At 41.1% G+C, this 6,000-nt stretch overlaps 1 long non-coding RNA gene across 1 annotated transcript in view; it reads left to right on the plus strand.

Annotated features, from left to right (window-relative positions):
• Positions 1–637, plus strand: part of LOC146186544 (uncharacterized) — a 35,630-nt gene extending 34,993 nt beyond the window's left edge. Inside the window, exon 6 of the long non-coding RNA XR_014708134.1 lies at positions 500–637. This is a non-coding gene — a long non-coding RNA (uncharacterized LOC146186544). The remainder of the gene's footprint in view (positions 1–499) is intronic.
• The last annotated feature ends 5,363 nt before the right edge of the window (positions 638–6,000 follow it).

Below are 6,000 nucleotides of genomic sequence, written 5' to 3' on the forward strand. Positions count from 1 at the left end.
GATGTATAGATATACATCTATATCTTCAATATTCGAAGTGCATTAAATGCATACACAAATTTTGCATCTTGGCATCCCAGCGTGCATGTTGGCAGACTCGGGTGCAATATAGTGTTTTGCAAAAAGAAAAAAAAAAAAAGAAAAAAAAGGTAATTCATATTTTGGTATATCTTCAAAGTGAAAGGTTCAGAATCTGTTCCTTTTTTTTTTCTTAAGCAATTCTGTAACTAGTGAGATCCCAATGCGCACTTTATTTCTGGTCATTCATGTGCATCAATTCCCTGGAAGGAACCACAGTAGTTCGCATATAGCCCATCCACCACTGCTATTGCAACATTAATTGCAGTACATCTGCTTCCCTGCAAGTATGTGAAATATATTTGCTTGTGATCATTAAAGGTGCTTTGTTTATATAATAGCAAAAGCTTATGCATTCAAGGTGTGACTGGTGCCTGGAGTGGAGTTTTCAATTTCCATTAATTGCATTCTTTTTTTACAGATAAGAAATTTGTTCCAATTCTGTTTATGTGCATAGCACTGACATTGTATCTTTAATTCAAAGTGCACAACTATGTTAAGTGATCGACCTCCAAGATCACCTGTCAGAACGCCCACTGGATCTAAATAAAGTCCTGGTACCAACAAAGTTTGATCTGTGTCAAGAGATGTTGGCTGTCCATAAGGCAAACAACAAAGCAGATGTGATATGGATGTAAGAGACAAACGAATAAAGGCAAAACGGTGAATTAAATACGACGGCAAGCATCGATGTAGCAGCAAAATGCAACATTTCTGAGTGTAATTTCGAAATAAACAAATGACAGAGAGCAGGTCTAGAAGTGTCAAGATGAACCAGATGCTACAAGTCTCAGAATTCGGTAAGTCCTTTCCAACAATCAATAACAACCAAGTTGCAATTTTTTACGGCACTGAGTTATCTGTCAAACCAACACTGCTCCCTCAAGTCATTAATATCACTCAGGGATTCCCCAACGAACTTCACCATTCACTTTCGGGCACAAGTAACTACCTTCATCATACACACTATGCTTGTTACATTAGTTCCATGAAGTGCTATGAAACCTGGCAGCAACCATTGAACCAATCTGTAGCACATATTGAAGCTGCCCTGCTGTCCTGTAGTTTGTATGGTACAGAGTGAAGCCAATGAAAAGGTTTAAATTAATTCTGACAGCCAGACGTTCTTTTAACATGCACTGCACACAGGCGTTTTTACATTTTGATGCCATCGCCAGAACTCAACCATGCAACCTCGGCCTCAGAAGTCTGTTCAATTTTTCAGTGGACTGCAAAATGCACCATCTACGCTAGTCCCGTAAGCAAAAGACAAACTAACAATTTTATTTATAGCCCTGCCGTGGTGGTGCAGTGGTTAGGGCACTAGACTACTGTGCCCAAGGATGCGGGATCGAATCCCGGCCACAGCGGCCACTTTTTGTTGGAGGTGAAAAGTTAGGCGCCAGTGTGCTGTGTGATGTCAGTGCAAGCTAAAAAAAATCCCAAATGGTAAAAATTTCTGGAGCCCTCCACTGTGGCGTCGCTCATACCCCTGAGTCGCTTTGGGACGTTAAACCCCATAAACCAAACGAAACCAAACCTTTATAGTCTTAGAATGCAGTTGTTTTACAATACCGGTACTTAGAATTCACATATTCCAGACAGTTAAACTGGTCTGTGTTCTGCACACCTTTTTCTTACTGGTGCACTGTACTTGTCAAATAGGTGTTCTGGTTGTAGTGAACTTTGCGACACAAAGTCGAGCATTATTAGTCCTGTGTACTTTTCTCTTGCAGATAGATTTTGCAGTGTGCTCAAAAAAACTTTCACTGCTGGACCACTCTGCATTGTATCTGTTTCCATGCCAACTGCACCATTTCTTTGCATTTGGTGCGATTTGGAGCAGCAAAACAGAATCCAGCAGATACAGGCTGGATTCATCAACACTTGCATGTAGCAGCTTTCATGCCACTGAAATGTGTATCAAGTGTTCTAGTATTCTCTCATTTTAACCAATGTATACTTGTTTTGTTGTTCCTGTGGTTTGGTGTTCTTGCTTCATTCGGTGCCAACAGTACATGGACTTTCGACCAACTGGTGTTCTTTACTTTACACTGACATTGAACAGCACCCTGATGTTTTTGTGTTTCGCCCCCATCAAAATGTGGTGGCATGGCTAGGATTTGACTCCAATAACTTGGGCTCACCAGCCAAACACCAAAGCTATCATGGTGGGTCGTACACACAGGAAACTGATAGTACCCACTGTGTAGGTAAGAGAGAAAAAACAACAACCTGGAAAGCCTCCCAACGGACCAAACACAATTTGTGGACACAGAGGAGGAAAATATAGCCCATTGAGGCTAAACATGTATGCAAGGGTTTAAAGCAATAAGCGATGCACAGCGTAAGGGCTAATGCAAGGCGAGCTTTAAAGGTACAGGACACTGCCCTTTAAGCATCCAATTTGTTTACGGCACGGTGTGAAGTTACCTGTCTTGAGTGGTCGATACAGTAGCGCTTTTGCCAGAAGTGCTGTAGACAAATTTTGCCGAGAATATTTAGATCAGTGCATGCGCCTGTCTTTATGTAATCCGATGCTTAAAGCCATGAGTAGCGACCACGATGACAACTGCAAAGTGGCAAAAGTGATGTATTGAAAACTAATATAATTTCACCCACTAGACAGTAATTAGACATTTTTAGTACACAGTAGTGTTTAGTTCAGTTTCTACACCCAAGGACGTTAGGCATAGGAACGTATCCATCATCGGCAAAAGTTTTAGTGGGTCATGGCCACTGGTTTAAAAAAAAAATTCAGAACACTGTGGCGTCATCTAGTGACAAACACTAAAAGCATGTCATAGACAACACTAAAGGGGGCTGCCTTTTGTTTATGGGCGCAGCGGAGCAAGTCCAGAATATAATAAAACAATACGAGCACTCTTCAAAGAATAGAGAATACTGTGAACTTATGAAAACCAGTGGCATTTTCCCCAAGAGGTGGTCATGGGGGTTACCACAGTAATGATTACATCGTCCCTTTCATGCAGCTTTCAGAGCCAAATTAAAATTATAAACCCTCATTTCTTGGGTATTGTAGTGCTCGATCTATACCATACAAAGCAAGATCTTTTTGTTTCCACCATAATCCCATCACATATTTTGGTCAGCGTTCTGTCCCTTTAAGTGATGTGCGAACAATTTTGTGAAAAACAGCACTAAGGAAGTTAGGGAGTCTATTGCATCTTCTCCGGTCAAGGGTTTCAGAAGTGGCTGCGCCCTGGAACTAGTTAACAGCACGTCTTTGACTACATTGACATTAAAAGCCATGACAGGCAAGAGGGCTAGCTACAGCTATAGTTGTGTAATCTGTTCTCAAACTCTAAAGGGCAAGCAAGTTCAGCTCAGTACCAGTCACCTATTCTAGATGCATATTAGCTTACTGTTCAATTAACAAACTGCTATGTCATTAATCCAATGAAGTTTAATAGAGCAGTGAATTCTGCTGGTAAATTAACACAGACACTGAATTGAGGAAGTAATCAGTCGTATGGCCACCTAATGAAAATCTAGCTCATTTCTGAATCATGAACTACACAATAGCAAAGTTTTGCCAAAGTGGATTTTTACTGTGCTAGTTGAGCCAGCACTCCTCACTGCAGCAACAGCATGCTGACACAGTGGATTGAAGATGTACCTGATAAGAAGACTGAACACTTCATTTCTCCAGTGTGGGGACATACCTCTGACCAAATCCAAGTGCAATATCACAAATATACCAACTGAATGACGAATCAGCTTCACACCTTTTGACCATCACCTTATGGCTAACATAGCTAACAACAGTGAAGCATCAATGATGTCTATGCAGTGTATGCGAAGTGCGATCTTATCAGTATTGAAGCCAGCTACAAAGCATTTTGCCTGAATTAAGGACCCATGCCGTAATGACACAAGGAATTACTGAATTCCTTCAGGTTGTTCACGTAACTATTTTCAAAGCTGGGGCAATGCCCCCAGGATCAATGTCACATTATGCCACAAAAACTTACGATCGCGCAACTACCATTACCTGTTGAGAATACAACAGCAAGTGCCCGTGTGCTCTTGCGTTTGAACAGATGGAAGCTTGTGAAGACGACGTCCAAAGCAGTGCACGAGACCAGCAGTTTAATATGCGGGATGTTCGGCTCTGGTGATGGCAGCGAAGCTTACCTGTTTGTGCCCCTGTAGGGTCTCATCCTGCTCACAGCCATTTATTATTTGATTAATTTGAGTATTGTATTTATTATTTAGTTAAGGCAACCTGGTGACATCACATGATCAGTTCATTATTGTCTCGACCAATCAGCTAATTTGGTATGCCACATGACACTGTGATGTCAGCTCTGCCTCGACGAATCAGTGCATTTTGACTAAACGTATCGCCTTTCTTTCAGTGATGAGGTTTCTAGTACTGTCGCATTAATACTGACGATGCCCCAACATTGGTTACCGACTTTCAGGCTGCCATATGTAATTTTACTCATAAGATCAGAGTGCCGCACGTTTAGTTAAAATGGAACTGCATCAAAATTGTTTTGAAAGGAATGGCACAGTAATGAGTAAAAGATCTAGCTGATGTTTATAAGAAAGTTGTAACTAGGGAAGATAATGTTTAAAGAACTGAATGCTGTTCAATGTAGGCTACCAGGAGTATACAGGGTTCAGTTCAGTTCAGGCGTTCAGTCGTGTCCGACTCTTCGTGACCCTATGGACCATGTCACGCCACGCTTTCCGGTCTCTCACTATCTTCATAACATCACATAGCTTCATCTGCAATGCCTCGAGAATGCCATCTAACCATCGCGTATACAGGGTATCCCACATTATAACTTCAGCCAAGGTTTTAAAAATGAAAGGCACTTTGGATGCAAACGAAACAAGATGCATGATGTTGGTACTAGCCCAGAGTTATTGAGGCTATTTCTTATTCTCCTCATAGTTAACTGATTAATTCTGTTTAATTACTCAACTTTTTCTATTAAACATTGGCTACAGACTGCAAGTATGATATAGAAAGTTGTAGAGTGTATTGCTCTGATAGTAGGTGTCTCAGCCCACAGCTTGCATTGTATGACAGCCCATATGCATGCTGTGGGCCTTTTTTTCTCTGCAGCAAATTCAAAAAAGCAGTTTTTTTTTCTTTCGCAGTCTCATACGCTTTATCGCTTCCACGACACTCAGCCAGCAATGCACATTTCTTCAGTCATGTGACACGAAGCCGAGGCCCAGATACCTACAACTGGCAGTATGTCTCTTCACTTCTACATCACCTGTCACATTGCATCCGACCTTGTTCATCCACTGCGCATTTGAGCAGCACAATAGCGGTGTGCAAGTGCCCTGTCACATGGCATTTAAAAAAAATATTTTGCGGGCTTTTTTTAGAGCATAGAAAAGAAAATCCTGTGAGGTATAATGTGTCAAAAACAATTTTCTACAATTCTGCATTTGTACTTGGGTGTGAAGTCAATACTCAGATAACTGAGCTATCAAACATACTTAATCAGAGAAAAATAAAAAATAACTTGTGTAACTCTAGGCTGGTGTCAACATTACGCATCTGGTTCTATGCACATACGAAGTGACTTTCAATTTCAAAACCATGGCTCAAGTTATGTGGGACAACCTGTATACTACATACATACTTCAAATGTCTATCGACTTGTGCCAAGGTCATAACGAAACATGGAATGGCATTACAGCACTATGTGGAGTGACAGGATACTACATAATGTGTGAATGGCATTGAAATACGAGGCCGAAGGCATTTTGTTGTGACTGTTAGTGTGCCACAGAATCTGAGGAATACACAGCATAGGCGTGCGCATAAATTATCAATGTATATGCTGCTCGCACTGCTTACGGCAAGTAAGCTCTATTTCTCAAGGAAGCTCCTGCTTTTTACGCCATTTTTCTAAGCAATTATAGTACGAA

Source organism: Amblyomma maculatum, chromosome 6, assembly GCF_055883805.1.
Source record: "Amblyomma maculatum isolate TAMU_Amacu chromosome 6, ASM5588380v1, whole genome shotgun sequence".
Taxonomy (NCBI): Eukaryota; Metazoa; Arthropoda; class Arachnida; order Ixodida; family Ixodidae; genus Amblyomma; species Amblyomma maculatum.